This window comes from Eumetopias jubatus, unplaced genomic scaffold, assembly GCF_037043125.1.
Source record: "Eumetopias jubatus isolate StellerSeaLion01/CBP00866 unplaced genomic scaffold, mEumJub1_p1.0 scaffold_7, whole genome shotgun sequence".
In the NCBI taxonomy this organism is placed as follows: domain Eukaryota; kingdom Metazoa; phylum Chordata; class Mammalia; order Carnivora; family Otariidae; genus Eumetopias; species Eumetopias jubatus.
In genome coordinates, this window is record NW_028274813.1 from 98,215,420 (window position 1) to 98,232,936 (window position 17,517).

Here is a 17,517-nt window from a genome sequence, read left to right on the forward strand (position 1 = left end):
AAAAGTATAAGATGAAAATTAAAAACTTTTCAGTTCTACCATCAAGATATACAGGTGTTAATATTTGGGTGTATTTTCTCTTTTCTCCACTGCATATGTGTATGCATATGTATGCTAAATACAAAACTGGATTTTCGTGCAAGCGAGATTCGGTTAGGGGATTTTTGGGGTGCCTATACAATGAAATAAGAAAGCAATGAATGGAATGCCCCGGAATAGAGTCCTGATGATACTGTAAATGTATATCATATTGCCATTTTCCTATTTGACTTGGAGGAAGAAGGAAAAAGGAAAGGAATCCAGCATCTATCATGCACCTGCCATGCCCTGGGCACTGTGGTGCTGGGAAGTGCTGAGGGGATTTGTGTACTATGGGAAAGTGTAACCCACATGGCAGCCATCTACCATACAACATGTTTGAAAAATAAGTCTTATTTCACACCTAGTAACAGAGCATGTTGGAAAACTGGGCTCATGTCCCAGTGTAAATGGAGTTTAATTAGAATGGCCGGTTGTTTGCCCAGTCACAAAGGTACACATACTCCTATTGTTTTAACCACTTGAACACTAACACACAGGGAACAACACTTTGAATGGAGAACACTTCATTATTTGGTGCATAGGCTTCATGTTTTAACAATTGTCCTGTTTCCTTCAAATGCATGAAATCCAACTCCTTGTTGTTTTTCAACATTGAATCTAATCTCAAAATCCTAATTAAAGTCTTTGAATAATTTGCATTATTGGCTGAAATTTTTATTGGTTTGAAAAGTGGAACCTCACTCTTTGAAGCCATGCTTCATCTCCCGAAGACCCAGGACTAATTTTTGTGGCCAATAAAAATGCACTGGGGGGTGGGGTAAAGAAGAAAAAAAATACACAGGAAATACAAATCTTATAATCCTGAATGTACTTTAGATCTTCATTGCATTCTATAGAGATCTCTTGTTTTTCTCTCAAGAGCAGAGGTATGGAATCTTTCTAGTGAAGCTTGCTGGCCTATGGTAAAGTTCTCTCATGTGGGTATAAGTTAATTTTGCGTGTGTGGGGGAATGACTTTTAAGAATGATAATTATTTTGCATAAACTTGTCAAATCACTAAGTTGTACACCTGAAACTAATGTAACATTGTGTGTCAACTATACTCAAATTTAAAAAAAAATTTTTTAGGGGTGCCTGGGTGGCTCAGTCGTTGGGTGTCTGCCTTCGGCTCAGGTCGTGATCCCAGGGTCCTAGGATCGAGCCCCGCATTGGCTCCTTGCTTGGTGGGAAGCCTGCTTCTCCCTCTCCCACTCCCCCCTGCTTGTGTTCCCTCTCTCACTGTGTCTCTATCAAATAAATAAAAAATTAAAAAAAAAATTTTAAAGAATAGTGAATATTTACTCTAATGGTCTTTAAGAACAAAAGCCAGAATTCATAAAACTTAATTCAGAAAATACAACCTAAATAAAAATAATAGCTTAATTATGGAACATGTTGGACAATTAGATATTTCATATTAGGTCATTTTCCTGATTTTTGAAGTTTATTTGTTTAAGGGGAAGACTAAGTATTTAGCTTTTTAATTAAAATTTCAATAGGGGGGGCGCCTGGGTGGCTCAGTCGTTGGGCGTCTGCCTTCGGCTCAGTCATGATCCCAGGTCCTGGGATCAAGCCCCGCATCGGGCTCTCTGCTCAGCGGGAAGCCTGCTTCTCCCTCTGCCACTCCCCCTGCTTGTGTTCCCTCTCTCGCTGTGTCTCTCTCTGTCAAATAAATAAAATCTTAAAAAAATAAAAAAAAATTTCAACAGGGACACATTTCCCTGAATTACTAAAACCTAGACACTAATTAAATTTACCATGTTCATTCTTATTAGTCTTATTTATCATGTGGAGATATCTTTTTTACACTTTCTTTTTTATTGAAGTATAGTTAACATACAATGTTAACATTAGTTTCAAGTGTACAACATAGTGATTCAACAATTCTGTGTGTTCCACAATAGGTAGTTACCATTTGTGACCGTATGTATTACAATATTATTGACTAAATGCCCTAGGCTGTACTTTTCATCTCCATGACTTATTTTGTAACTGGAAGTTTGTATTTCTTTATCATCTTTATCTAATGTCATCCACCTCCCTCCTCCATCTCTCCTCTGTGCCCACCAGTTCTCTGTATTTATGATTCTGGTTTTTTGTTTGTTGGTTTTGTTTTTCAGATGCCACATATGAGTGAAATTATATGGTATTTGTCTTTCTCTGACTTATTTCACTTAGCATTATACCCTCTAGATCCATCCATGTTGTTGCAAATGGCAAGATCCCCTCCTTTTTTATGGCTGAGTCATTCCATTATATATGTGTACTACCTCTTTTTTTTAATAGATTTTTAAAATTTTTATTTATTTATTTATTTGAGAGAGAGCGCGCACATGAGAGGGGGGAGGGTCAGAGGGAGAAGCAGACTCCCTACTGAGCGGGGAGCGCGATGCGGGACTCGATCCTGGGACTGCAGGATCATGACCTGAGCTGAAGGCAGTTGCTTAACCAGCTGAGCCACCCAGGCGCCCTATACTACCTCTTCTTTATTCTTCCATCTATCAATGGACACTTGGGCTGCTTTCATGTGGAGATATCTTTAGAGGCTCTAGGTGCATAAGTCTTGCTCCTACACTAAATCGCTGTGGAAATTGCTGTGCTCCTAATTCATACGACTGCATTTTGTGGTCCTTCTGTCCTTGTCTGTAACTGATACCTTGTTTGCTTGCGTAGCGGCTCACACTTCGATGTCCTTGCTTCTACTTTGCTCTGGCCTGGGGATTGTGATTTCCAACTGCGCGGGGTTGTGTGCAAGAAGAAAAGAAGGAAACTGATGGGGAACTGTGTTGTATGTTGGGTGCTGGGTCTGAGACTGTGTGTTGCCTGAAAAGGAAACGGTGACTTCCCAGCACCACTGTTCTGCATGCTCAAAGGCCATTTCTGCTTCTATTTATTTTTTGTTTGTTACAGTAATAATAACTTGTTTGTAACCAAAATGGAAGCACTACAGAAATGTGTGACTTAAATTCAAAATGCCCTATTTTATCACCTCTAGGCATAACTGCTCTTTAAGAATTTGGTAAGCTTTTAGATTTTTATGTAATTTAATAAACATATATTATTTTACAGAAACAAGGCTAACTCTATAACTATATATATCATTCTGATAGTTCAGAAAACAGTGTATCTTGATACTTTCCATGGCTATGTATATAAAACTTTTTTTAAGTTTAAAGTTTAAACTTTGTGGGGTGCTGGGTGTGGAGCCCAATGCGGGGCTCAAACTCATGACCCTGAGATCAAGACCCGAGCTGAGATCGAGTCAGATGCTTAACCAACTGAGCCACCCAGGTGCCCCTAAAATTTTTTTTAATAGCTTTCTGGTATTCTGCAATGTGGATATATAAAAATTTAGCTAGCTTCCAATTAATGGACAGTTGAGTTATTATAAATGTTTTGTATACAAATATTTATACATTCAGGATTGTGTTTGTATCATTCTTCTGCTTAGGGTGAATTACTAGAAGTAGGATTGCTGGATCAGATGATGTATACATTTAAAATGTGGTATTATCTGCCATAAATGTGCCAATTTGCACTTGTTTTTCTCCCACCCTCATCAAAGGCTGTTTCTGCATGTTTCCTGGTGTTTTCAAAGCGCAAATTGTGAGTCAGAAGTGTCAGATGAGGTATTTTTGAGTTTCAGTGTTTAGTCGAAAAGGGAGACCTTGATTTCTTGGATGTAGAGCCAAGAAAGAGGAGAAATGGATGCCTCTCTGTCAAGAAGAGAGGCAGACAGAGCCAGAGGAGGGAAGGTTGGAAGAAAGAGAAGACACCAGGGGAAACGCTATCACCAGAAGCAGATCCCTCCTGCGCCCTCTGGTTTCTGCGTGTGGCTCTTTCTAGCCTGGCCTGAGGGTCTTCCTAAATCCCCACCTCCCTCTTCACCATTTCAGGTTATCCACTTACCCTGAAATGGATGACCTCTGGGGCACGAGGCCTCCCTATTTCCATGAGGCCATCAATCACGGGTCTTAATTGTCAGTGATAGAAACTAGCCCTTGTAGATCCAAGATATTGTAAGGCTCACAGAATTGCTGGGCAGGTGGGAACCAGCCTGTGGAAATGGTCCGGGACCACAGGCAGCTGGGTAGGTAGGGCCACAGGCATGCTCTGAGTAGGGCCTGCCGCCTGGGCCACGCCACCCTGGGGACACAGGCCCACCCCATGGCGGCAGAGATGAGACTTGGGCCTTTTCGTTCCCACCAGCTGGTGGTGGACTCTGCTTTACTTCAGCTCTGGCATATGTGGGGGATTCCCCAACACAGGAAGAGATCGTGTTCAGATGCTGACTGAAACATGGATCATTTCCAGCTTCTGTCCTCTATCCCTGGGTAATCCCTTGACCTCCTTCCCCTGGGTCTTTGAGATCTCAGAGAAGAGGGATATACTGCAGATATATAGACACAACCATGCACACACACTTACCTACATATCTATTTTTATTTATATATTTTTTAAAAGATTTTATTTATTTGAGAGAGAGAGTGCACAAGCAGAGGGAGTGGCAGGCAGAGGAAGAAGCCGGCTCCCTGCTGAGCAGGGAGCCCGACGTGGGGCTCGATCCCAGGATCCCGGGAACATGACCTGAGCTGAAGGAAGACGCTTAACCAACTGAGACACCCAGGCGTCCCTATACACATCCATTTTCAAATCACTCCAAGTGCTTCCCCTTATCAGGTGGCATGCATAGTAGCCCGTGGTTCTGAAGGTGTTGGGTCTGACCACAGGGGTAGGGATTCCGGCAGACGGTTGGCTGTGCCATGTTTGCTCGTGGCCAGGTAAGGATGATTTAGGTGGAAATTGGATTTAGCTTGGAAACTAAGACCCTTCAGCCAGAACACCTGGGTGGGTTGCATAGATGGTTGGATTATTTGTGTCCAGGAGTCTGGAGGCCCAAATTCGCATTCCTAGGAGAGGTGACTTCAGGTAAAAGAGGACTGGATTATGAGTGAAGAGACCAAGATTCTAGGCTTGGTTCTGCCTGAAAACTGATAGGGACTTGGGACAAGTCACATGACTGTTTTAAGTTGTCTTCTCATGTTTTATTATTTTATTTATTTATTTTTCATGTTTTCAATGAGAGTTTGGATGAAGTCATTGTTTTTGAATCAGACTACCCATCAGAAGAATTACCTGGGTTGCGTGTGTGTGTGTGTGTTTGTGTGTGGCAGGGGGGTGCGTGCATGCAGGAGTGCAGAGTGTTAGACCTCGACTCTAAACCATCCATCAGAATTTCCAAAAGGGGTCTCGGGACTTGTTAAATAAGGCTTTCAAGTGATTCTGATAGCCCCACAGTTCCAGAATGCTGAAGAAATTTCCTTATCAGTTTTAATGTCTTGTGAAATATGTTCAATCCAAAGGTGGGTGGTTTTGGAAAATTGGTTTTATTAAGCATCTTCGACTTAATAAAGATTTTAGTCATCCTTGAAGGATAATATCATTGAGACTTCATCCCTCAACACCCCTTCTTTTTTTCTACTATCAACTCTCCTCTGAACATAAGAGAATGCCAAATTGTCTCATCCTCAGATTCTCTTTTTATGCATTCTGTGGCAAAGACTGCTAACTTTATATCCAGTATCTCTCCTCTCCTCCTCCTTTGGTAACCAAAAAACCTGATATTTTTTTAGGGTGTAGTAATGTGCCAGGCTAAAAGATTCTGTTTCCCAGCCTCCGTTTCACCTGGCTATGGGCCAAGGACTTAAGCTTTAGTAAGTAAAAGCTGAAGTGTTATGTGTGGGGCTTATGGGAAGGTTCCAGAGACTGACTTGTATAGACAATGCATCCTTTTGCTTTTTCTCTGTCTTCCTACCTGCTGCTTGGAACATGGACACAATGGCTGAAATCCAGGAGCCATCTTGGCTCACAAGCTCATCATGGAGATGGAACCCATGCTCTAAGCAAGTAGGGCACAAAAAAAGCCTTGCTCCCTAATGACCATGTGCCATGATACCACCCCTGGACTGCTTAACCTCCACACTTCTTTCTTACTGGTTAAGCCAAAGTTATTTTGGGTTTTCAGTCATGAGCAGCTGAACCTACCCTAACTGATACTTCTTTTGTGTGGAGGCCTCCCCACCTCTAGGTGTCTTGCACGCAGTAGGTGCTCTGTTAGTGTTTGGCAAGTTCAGTGCGCAGTGGCACTGAAGGCTTCAGCTGCTCTGACCCCCACCTCTCCTGCGTCAGATTAAATCACTCCTAGGGGCCTTTTGTTTGCTCCGTCGCAGCCACCAGGAAGGGGGTTCCCACTCCTCTGTGCAGGGCTTTAGTGCCACAGGCTCAAATATTTTGACAGCTCCGTGGATAGTAGGCCTTTGAAATTCCAACTGCCCACTGCACGCATGCATTATTTCAAATGCAAATCCAAGGACCAGGCACTTTTCTGAATCTACTGATGAAATTGGAGGTGGTTTTCACATGATGTCAGAAAAGGCCACCATGGGATCTGTTGCTATCATTGGGAGGCTGTACTTTCCGCAGTGCCTGCCAGGAACTGGATGTTAGGGGACCCTTTGGAAGGCGACTGTTCAGGAGCCCTGATTGCCAGCTCCTGACAAGGGGGTCTGCCTTCTCAGTGGCACCCTCAGAGGTGGTCTTGGCCAGACCAGCTTGCCCCCCTGACTCCTGCCAGGCTTCTCCCACCAGGCTGACACGCCCCTCTTCTGAGCCCAGGACAACATGCTGGTTTCCTGGAAGCGTTAGGCCAAGACTCTGCTGTGAAGAAAATGATACTGTTTTTGCAAGGATGGCCTAATGGGAATGTGTTTAAAACTCTTCCTTAACAGTAAAGCTCCTTTCAAAGAAATATGGGGTTAAAAAAACAAACAAAAAACAAAAAAAAAACCCCTCCTAGAACAAAAAGCAAAAGCTGGGAGAGGAATTAACTCTTCACTGATACCAAGGAGTTTCTTTCAAACCATGTTTCATTGACTGCATTGATTTGGGTGGCCTACCCCATCGTTGGCCCATCGAGAGCAGGGGGCAGAGGCCGACCCACGCCCCTTTGTGGGAAAAAGTGAATTCCATGGCAAACCCCAGTGGTTCAAGAGTGTTTGCTTCTCCTGGAAATAATTATAGAAATACGCAATCGCTGAAAGGCAACATCTGGCTGGCTGGAGGCAAGCTGGCAAATACTCAGTCTAAACAGACGGAGGTGATGTTGCGCAGAAGGAAAAGAAACAGCCTGAGAACACGGCTATGGGGTTTAGCGCCCCTGTCTAGAGAGACATCCCTCTCTGTCCCAGGGTTGATATTTTCTCTACCTCCGTGGGTTCCCCCTGCCCTTCTAGAAGACAGATGCACAGCCCAGAGCCCAGTCATCTACCCTCTCCCCTTCTGAGGCTTCTCTGGAGGAAAAGGGGCCTCCTAGTGCTCCACTTGGCACCCAGAGCTGAGATGTGTTTGCTGCCCGGGGACCACCCTGGGCCAGTGCTATGGGGGTCAGCCTTGACTTATTGTCTGCTTCCAGTGCATTATGAGGTGTTGGTTTAGACTGTTAGACATGTCTCTCCCCTCTCAGTGCTTTCTCAAGGTGCCAGGCCCAGAAGAACCTGGGAGCTCTGCAGCATGCCTCCCTGCTCAGTTTGGAGGGGCCCAGCTTTGGACCTCTTGGAACTCCAGGGCAGATCCGCTTCTTTCCTTTTCAATTTCTCATCTACCAGCTGGTGACAAAAGCCGAACAGCATCATCTTGGATTTATGAACACGAATGGTTTTTCAGTTTTAAAAGCAGGTGCGATATTTTCAAGTAAAGAATGCAGTTCTTTTTATTTTATTTTAATTTTTTAAAAAGATTTTATTTATTTGACAGAGACATAGTGAGAGAGGGAACATAAGCAGGTGGAGCGGGAGAGGGAGAAGCAGGCTTCCCGCTGAGCAGGGAGCCCGATGCGGGGCTCCATCCCAGGACCCTGGGATCATGAACTGAGCTGAAGGCAGACGATTAACGACTGAGCCACCCAGGCGCCCCAAAGAATGCAGTTCTAATAAATCCGATGAACCTGTCTGGGATTTTCAGAGACCCAAGTTTCTATGAGAGCTACGGTCGTGATTATTTTGAAGGACTTATTGGGAAATCTGGGCCCTTACGGTAAGATTTTGCAGATGGTGCATTTTCACATAGAAATGCTTCCAGTGGTAGTTTTGTTCAGTCATTCTGCTGTTGTTACCTCGTGGCCGTGGTTTTGCAGAGCCGGAGACAGTGGGCTTAGAAGCCTGGGCTTGACTTCGCTCTGGTCTCTTCAGCTTTCAAGCACCCGAGGAAGGCTTAGAGAAGACCAAATTTCTTTTAAGTCAAGAGGTCATGAATAAATCCCTGGAGGAATTCAGGAAGGGCATCCTGCTTTTCAATAAATAGTCCTTAGCGTAATGTGGGTGAAGTCCTGTTAACCATGTTGAGAGGGGTCTCAAGGATTGTTTGTCTGGATTTGAAGGGTTACAAGAGCTGAGAGTCCTCGGAGCACTGAGACCCCTGAACTTCCACCTCTGCTTGCTTGCCATGTGATCTGAGACAAGAAATCAGTTGACTTTTCTGAGCCTCAGTTTCCTTACCTGTAAAATGATACAGCCCACCTCCCTGTCGTTTTATGCGCGTCGGTAAAATCATGTGATGTTAGTGCTTTCTAAACTGTAAAGTGCTGTGTCGGTGTTAGTTATCAAGTCGAGGGCTCTGTTTTTCGCTTCGTTCATCCCATGACCTCTGGGGTCAGTGGTGACATCCACATCACTGCTTCTGCCGTCTCTGCGATGGACCCTCTTTCTTGTACCCAGGCTGGTGTGTCATACTTTCCTGTGTCACTGACTTCAGGCAGCCATTTGGCCCTGCTTCTGATTTGGGAGATGTGACCTTGCTTTTCCTGCACCCAGGTGGTAAGGCTTTCTCTTCCTGTTTGGACTCTGTTACAGGTTCTCTGTTTTCTGCAGCATTTTCTGCTCTCTCATGTACAGTCTTCAGCTCTTTTCTATTTAAGGGTGGGTGGTGAGCTCAGTAAGTGGGGAGGGGAGAAGGGATGGGGGGGGCCCTGAGAAGGTGGCTTATTAATCTGACCCTCTCGTGCTTCCTCCACATTCCCCTCCCCCAGCCCAGGCACTGCCCCCTTCCCCGGGGTTTTCAGAAGACCTGAAAGCTCTTAGAAGGCATTGGCCTTATTTAACCTGGTGGGGCTGCATTTTACATTTAATACAAATGCTTTTTATTCGTTCGGTACAGATATTTACCAACTGGCATATTTACAGCGATGTGCCAGACCCTACATTAACCCTAAAGATATGGTGGTAGCCTTAGCAAAGGATAGCAAAGCAAAGAGCCTACTCTTGGCAGCTTGTATTGAGGTGGGGGAGATCTACTGGAGGAGAAGCCAATAGACACACAGATGAAGGCTTATCAGTGGGTGATAAGAGCTCGGGACAATTTGGTGAGATAAGGTGCATTGTGAGGATGGTGGGGGATGGGGAGAATCTTGCTTTATGGGGATGGTCTTTCCTGAGGTGGTAATCGAGAAGTTGAGGCCAGAATGGAAGTCTGGAGCATGGCTCTCTGGGGGTAGAGCATTGGGAAAAGGAGACAGGAGACGGAGACATTCTGGCCCTAAGGTGTGTTCTGGGAACAGCAAGGGGAGTGGGGGAGGGGAACATGTTCTAAGAGGTGGTAGGGTTGGAGGTGCAGAGCACACTGGGTTTTTTGCAGGTCATCTTAAGGCTTTTATTGTGATGGTAGTGGGAAGCCATTGAAGGGTTTCAAGAAGGAAGGAGGTGGACAGCCTAGAACTCTCTGTGGAATTACAGAAAGCACAGGACTTCCTGTGGACTCATTCTGCAGCCATTGCCGAATAGCTGTGGCTTAGTGACTCGGAAGAGCAGGGCCAGTGACCAAGGCAGGGCCTTGAAGGTGGGAACAACAAGCCTGGAGTGAGTACCGCAGGAAACCAGATGCTGGCCGGCTTTAAAAATGTGTTTTAAAATGTCGACTAGCACATGAGGGCACGGTAAGAAAGTTGCATGAAAATGCTGCGTAAATCCAGAAATTTATTAAGATGTGTACTAAACTGATGGTCAGTTATTGATAGTGCTGTGCCCTGAGTATATTGTGAAACAAATGCTTTATCTTGCATTCATTTTTTTATCAAAAGATTGACTACTTCCCAAATACCAACTTGGTGCTTATGTACTGACTGATACTAAAAGTTACTGTCTTATTCCTGGTCGGTTCACAGGCCATGTGGAAGGTTGGGCCATCTGTCTTTCTGACGTGAGTTTTCTAGTATCTGATGGGGGTAGAACTGGTAGCCGTTGGATCATTTGACTGCTGACGGCTGAGCCCTGTCATTTGCCCCTGCTCTTTGGAGGGGGGGCTGCCAAAATGGCTTCCTGCATACACGAGGAGTTTCAAGACATTTGGCAGCAAGAGCTAACATTTAGTGTTTACGGGAGGTCTTGACTCACTTGTTGTAACTTACCTGATGCCCAGGAATATTATTTTCTTTGTTTTTAGCGAATATGAGGGGAAAAAAAAAAGATTTCTCATCTGCTTTATTTTCTGAATTGCTTCTAGTCTTACCACCCAAAAACATCTTCAAGGAAATAATTGTGAAAAGTAGGCTTAGTGTGGATGAAGTTTCTTATCACAAAGCTCAGAATGACATGTAGCCTTTTTGCTACTGAAAACAGCAGTCCCGTTTTGAGGATATTTAAATTTTTAAGTTTGTTCCATGTCTGAAAGTATTCTTACTCTGTTTAGTTTCTTCAAAAGGCAGGGAGCAGAGAGGGTGGGGTGAAAGTTAAGTGGCCTGGTTAAATATCTGTGTGCTGCTGAAATCTTACAGCAGGTGGGATACTCAGAAAGAAAATACTTCATTCCAAGAAGTTGTTTCCCCAAAGCAACTGAGGACAGAACACACCCTGTTATATGTTTATTTTGGTAAAGGGAAAACAGAGTTGGGTTTCCCTGGGGCCCCAAATGTCAGGGATGATGAACACATACATTCATAAGCTGCACTCATTTCCTGCGATAGAGAACTTTGTCTTGAGTGCCTCACTCAAAGGTAAATCTCTTTTCTCAAACGGGGACCGTCCAGTTGCTGTCTTTGGGCTCGCAGAACTGATTCTTCAGAAATGAGACTTTCAAGTCCCAAAGCAAAGTTTGGGCAGTCTTCCCAGGGCTAGACATCTGGAGGCACTTTCCCACCAGTCAGCACAGGACCTTCCTAGGCTCCTTCTTCATGAGGGGTGTACTCTTGAAATTGCCATTCAGCCCCCACCTCTGGGTCATTGTGTGCATTCATTGAGGGCCATTAGGAATTAAACACTGTAGAGATTCAGGGGCAGCCCTGCCCTCCAGGAGCCCGCAGTCTGCAATGGGGGGGTGGGGTGGGTAGAGAAGTCAGAGGGCAGTCACGGTGAGTGGGCCTAGGCAGCAATGGGACATGTGTGGGGAAGGGTAGGGAGGGGACAAAAGGCAGGAAACTTGGGGGAGTCAGGGGCCTGAGAAGAATAGGGGTTGCCAGGCAAGCTCATGGAAGCCAAGGAGCATGGTACCTTTGGAGACCCTCAGTCCTGCGTGGGGCCATCTCGGGTAGCCCAAGATTGTCAGGGACCTGGTCTTGTACACCATGCTAAGGAGTGCAAAACAAAACAAAACAAAACAAAACAAAAAAAACCAAGGAGTATTTTTATCCTGAGCATAAAGGAAGAAACCATTGAATAATTTTTTAAGCTGAAGTACAAATGAGTGGACAAATTTGAAAAGGTCACACTTGAAAAGATCAGGGTCATGTGGGGAATGGACTGGAGGAAAACAAGACTGGTGGCTGAGAGAAAATTCAAGAAACCATTGCTGACATGCAGGTGGAGAAACAGGGCAAATGAGGACACCAGCACAGGAACAGGGAAGGACAGCTGAGATGTTCTAGGAGGCAGGGTCAGCAAGAAGGAATCACTAACTGGTGTGGTACCTAAGGGAGAGGAGGAATCTAGGATGCTTCCAGGTTGCCCCAGGGCAGGGGGTGGGGGGATTGACATTAATGCCATGTCCCGGGCTTAGTCAGGAATTTTAAGAAAGGATCAAATGGTCCCAGGATCTTTAGCGCTGTTACAAGGCAATCAGAAGGTACTACAAGAAGAGTAGGCACGGCTCTAAGTTGAGTCTAACCAGGCAGTTGTTTTTCTTATGAGAAAAACGTAGAGACGTCCCAATAAGATGTTGTTTGGTTTGAGAAACAAAACTACTCGGAGAGGATTAGGAATGGAAAGTTCCCTGCAGAGCATCTTTACTGTATGCTGCCTTGCCTTAAGGCATTGCCCTTTAGCCCCTTGACAGGAATTCCTTCTGTTCTGGAAGATTAAAGGCACAAGCCATCAGCCCAGAAGGTATTTTAGCTCAAAAGGTTTGGGGTTCTGAGCAGCAAGAGCTCACCACTTCAGGGAAGTGGAGTCCTGCCCTAGTTGGGGGGCTCCCCTGTATGTGGTGTGAGGACTGCATGCTTGGGAGCTGGCATGGTCTAGTAAAGTGGACAAACAGGGACTTGGAGTGGGGTGGACCAGATGCGCTCCGAATCCAGGCTCTGTCATCTATTTGCTTATAACCTTGTCCAAGTTACTGAATGAAGCTCCTTGTTCTTCAATTCTCCCATTTTTTTGGAGGGCAGGGAGGTTGTCAAACAGTGTTTATTGAATGTAAAGTAATCCCAGCCCCATGGGGAAGAAAATTCCAAGGAGAAAGGATAATAGATGTTAAATACCCACCCGTGCACTCACACTCACACATGTGCACACATGCATGCACAAGCATGCATACCACGTACATATCTAAGCTCCAACAGTGACAAATCAAACACCTGCCTCCCCCAGACTGGTGACAGCTATTAGGAGGTGGTGCAAAGGTGGAGGTCCAGGATGGGTTCTAATATCAGCAGCCTTGTCCCTCCCTGGCCCCTGACCTGTCCAAGGGAGCTAGGGTGCCTAGGAGGTAGGAGGCAACTCTTCCCCACTCTGCCACAGACACTTTGTGGCCTGGATCTCATTCATGGCCTCTTCGATGGAGCATGGATTCCTCTTGTTGGCGATGGGCACACAGCCGTAGGTCTTGTTGGCATGTAGCATATGGACCGCATCCTTGGCTGCCCCCTTGCCAATGAGGTGGCTATACTCGTCCTTGAAGTCACTAGCAGGGCTCACCACCATGGGCCCCTTCTGGGCCTCCACCTTCTCCTGCCTCTGGGCCATCTCCTTCAGCTTCTGTGTCTCCTCTGCCTTCTGCAGGTCCCACTCCTCCCCACGATGGTAGGAGTCCAGCTCTTCATCTGAGGGTGCAGACTTCTTTTTGAAGATCATGACCTAACGATTCTCATCATCTTTCCCAAAGGAGAAGGATGTCAGGCCAGCCACTTCCACCATATCGTGTAGAATGCTCCTCTCTATCTTGTTCATCAGCTGACACTTCTTGATCTGCCCGGTGTCTTGGATGAAATCTTACCCCTCTTTTTCCATCCTTTTGTTTGTTGTTTCTCTTGCTCCTGTAATGTCTGCTCTCAGGCCTTGCACCGAGACTCCTGGTCACCGAGGCTGGGTGGCTTCTCCATGGAGCTCAGGATGGAGCCCAGTAGGTCTGCCATCTTGGGAGTCCACGTTTCCCATTTGACAAGAATGTTAGGAAGGTTAAATGTGAACCTAGGTAAAATGCCTTAAGGAGTGCCTGACCCATAGTAGGCACTCAGGAAATTGTCGATCTTTACCCGTTGTTGATGTGGGACATGTCTGTATCACCACTGGACAGGAACTGTGGCTTTCTGCTTAGGACCTGAATGGCACTTAGTCCTTTGGGCAGATAGCCATCTTCTTTCTCTTCTACTCCCTGCCTCTGGTTTGGTCAGTAGATGGAGGGGGATGGGAGCCATCTCATCGTTTCCTCTCTCTCATCTGTCTGCATAGTGCCAATGTGTGTGTGTGTGTATGCATGGTGTGCCTTGAGGTGCGAGGGTTGGAATATGAGAAGGCTCAATGATTGAGAGAGAGAGAGAGGAAAAATACAATTAAATATATCTGTTGCTATAATATTTGTTGAAGACCTGCAAAAAGTCTTGCTACCCACTAGAGAAACCATAAATAGAACCTAGCAAAACTGCTTTTTCAAAATATTAAACCTCTGCACCCTAGTTTTATCATGGTTTATGAGCGTGCTCTTCAATTCTTGTATTAAACATGATGCTTTTTTAAAAAAAAAAGATTTTATTTATTCACTTGGAGAAGCAAGCTCCCCACTGAGCAGGGAGCCCAATATGGGGGCTCTATCCTGGCACCCCAGGATCATGACCTGAGCCGAAGGCAGCCGCTTAACCGACTGAGCCACCCAGGTGCCCCAAACATGATGCATTTGTGTGGCTTTAGTTTCTTCTCTCCTTTGCTAAAAAGATAACATGCAATCCTTTTCCTACCAAGAGTGAAGTTTATCATGTTTGTGTCTTTTCAGATTCAGTGGAGAAAATCAGATATACTTGAAACTAATGAGATATGTAGTTTCTGTATTTTGATACAAAAGTCTGAAAATAGGGCGCCTGGGTGGCTCAGTTGGTTGGGTGACTGCCTTCGGCTCAGGTCATGGTCCCGGAATCCTGGGATCGAGTCCCGCATCGGGCCCCCTGCTCGGCGGGGAGCCTGCTTCTCCCTCTGACCCTCTCCCCTCTCATGTGCTCTCTCTTTCTCTCTCTCATTCTCGCTCTCTCAAATAAATAAATCTTTAAAAAAAAAAGTCTGAAAATAAGCTAGAACATCTTAGAGAACACAAATGAGCACTTTACCACAAGACCATGTTTAAAAAAACAACCCAACTTTTGAAGGAATTAACTAATATGCATGTCAAATTTATACCATATTGGATGGTGCCATTGGCAATGTCTTTCTCCATGTCAAAATATTACAGAAGTGTGCCATGAGCAGGTGCTTCATCTGTAGATACAGATTTTTCCAACAGGAGCCAGTCTCTGAGTCATCTTCCAAGTCATCTTCTAGAGTCATCCTGAGCTGTCGGCAGTCTGTTTTTGTCCCCTGTGGCTTTGCTCACTGCCAGCTGGGCATTCGTTCACGTGTCCCTGTTACACCAGCTGTGCTCTCTGTGGTTTAGGAAACCGAGACCCCATCTGCCGTCCTTGTCCTCGGGGAGCTTACAATTGGGCTTTTCCGGCGTCCCTGCCATGTCTTGCATACCTCTCACTCCTTGTCTTCATTCTCTTCGATGTGGGTGATTTCATCGGCCTTTGACTCAGTTTTTTTTTTTTTAATTCCGTTTTATTTTATTATTATTTTTTAATTTAAATTCAGTTAGCCAACATCTAGTACGTCATTAGTTTTTGATGGCGTGTTCATTGACTCATCAGTTGCGTGTAACACCCAGGGCTCATCACATCACGTGCCTTCCTTAATGCCCGTCACCCTGTTACCCCATCCCTTGACTCTGCTTTGTATGGGGTATCTTAGTATCTTGCAGTACTTCCCTGAGGGGAGTCTCCGTGCTGCTGCCCCAGCTCTTCCTTAGTACTGCAAGGACAGATGCTGTCCTCGATGAGTGCCCAGTGCTTCTTGGAAAAGTCCATCGAGGCTCCTAGTTTTTGTGTGTTCACTGTCAATTGCCCCGTAATGTTCACAGCCTTGTAATGTGATGGGCCCATGTGTCCTTCAACTTCCTTCTTCTACCAAGGAGGGCAGCCAGCTGACGATGAGGATTTGGGGATAAGCCTGATGTCAAGGATTGCCTGAAGTAATTGTCCTTCACTTCCTGTCTGGGCTGGAGTCCCTTGGCGGTGGATGTGTTGGGTGGGCCAGAACACCCACACCCCAGCTGCAGGCAGGAGCAGCTTCCCTCCACTCAAGGGACTTTTATTTTCAGGTCAGTGTTGGCACAGATAAAAGTGCAGGATAAGATCTGGAGAAAACTTTGCTCTTTGGTTGTTCGTTTACCCTCTCCCATCCTAAAGACTATTCTGTCCCCGGCTGTACTTAACCTACGTGCTTCTTATCTTTAGTGTGATCATCCTGATGTTTTCTCTGCATGTGTAAGTGGACAGATGTTACTGAGTACATATGAGATGAGATCATTGACTCTCAGATTTGGAAGAACCTTCCCCTTCCGAGGGGCTGACACTGGAGTTCCTTCTCAAACCTGCCTGTGAGCCTGTGAAGGGATTCCGGGCAGCCCCGCGCTGTTTGCTTTCCTCCGCCGATGGGGAACTCACTGTCTCCCAGAATAGCCCATTTTATCTTTAGAACAGCCCATTTTATCTTTAGGCGTCTCTAACTGTTAGAAAACTTTCCCGGCTCAGATTGAATTGGAATTTGTGTCCCTGGCACATTTAGTCATTATTCCTTGTTCTAACCTTTGGAGCCATGCAGAGCAAGTTTAATCTCTTTTCACATGGCAGCCCTTCTGGTATTTATACTGGATGACAGTTTTTCCTGTTCTCAGCCCTGTTCTCCTCCTCTGTACCCAGTGCCTGCTCTTAGCTTCTCAGTCCTGACATCATCCTGGCCATGCAAACCAGACTATCCCTGATGAGCCCCAAGCAGAGGGGGCTCCCTAACTCACCAGGGAGTTAGCACCGATCAGCAGGGTTCATTTAGCTAATGTGATTGCTCAGCTCTTTTGTCCTTGGGACTCCCTGAATGTTCCCCTGAGGCTGTGTGCTTGGGTGTGAAGGCACACTTCTGAGATAGTTGGGGCTAGTTCTTGATTTCAAGGGAGTCTGCAGTCTGGCTAACTGCCCTACCCCGCCCTGCCCTGCCCTGCCCTGCCCTGTCCTGCCCTGCCCTGCCCTGCCGAATCTGGATGTATAATTCCAGAGCTCATTGTGTTCATTGACAACATCTATCTCACAATGAACTTGTCAGCTCTGATCCCCCAACTCCTTTTTTCTTAAAAAACAAGATTTGCTTCTGTGCCTTACCCATTCTGGAGTCAAACAGTTGGTTTTTTGGGGGCCTTTGATGCTCCCTATTAAACTTCATTTTGCTAGGCCTGACCCATCGTCCAGTGTGCTGGTCTGTTTGGCCCCGTAACTCTCAACACAGCGCCTGTGTTTCCTGGGTTTCTGTGGTTCTAGTGGTTCAGGGCAAGGGCTTTAGGGTGTAAATCTCATGTCTACCACCTACTGGGTGTATGGTTTGGGGCAAGGGCATAGTGAAGAATCTTCTGGGGCAACTCGCAGAACAGAGGGGTGGTATTTTAAGCAACCCAAGGGCAAGAGGGAGCATCCTTAGGAAATCAGAACTGGGGAAGCTGAAAAAAGATCTCATCTCATTCATGCTGTTTTCCGAACGTTTAATTTTCTTTTTCTTCTTTTCTGGAGGCTGATTTTCCCCATCCACTTACGTGGCAGGCAGAATAATGCCCCCCCTCCCAAGATACCCACATTTTAATTCTGGAACTTGTGAATATGTCACCTCACATGGC

The 17,517-nt window shown here is 45.7% G+C and overlaps 1 pseudogene; it reads right to left on the bottom strand.

The window, feature by feature from the left end:
* Nucleotides 1–13,037: 13,037 nt before the first annotated feature.
* LOC114206276 (sperm-associated antigen 7 pseudogene) lies at nt 13,038–13,690 on the bottom strand (annotated as a pseudogene).
* Nucleotides 13,691–17,517: the final 3,827 nt, after the last annotated feature.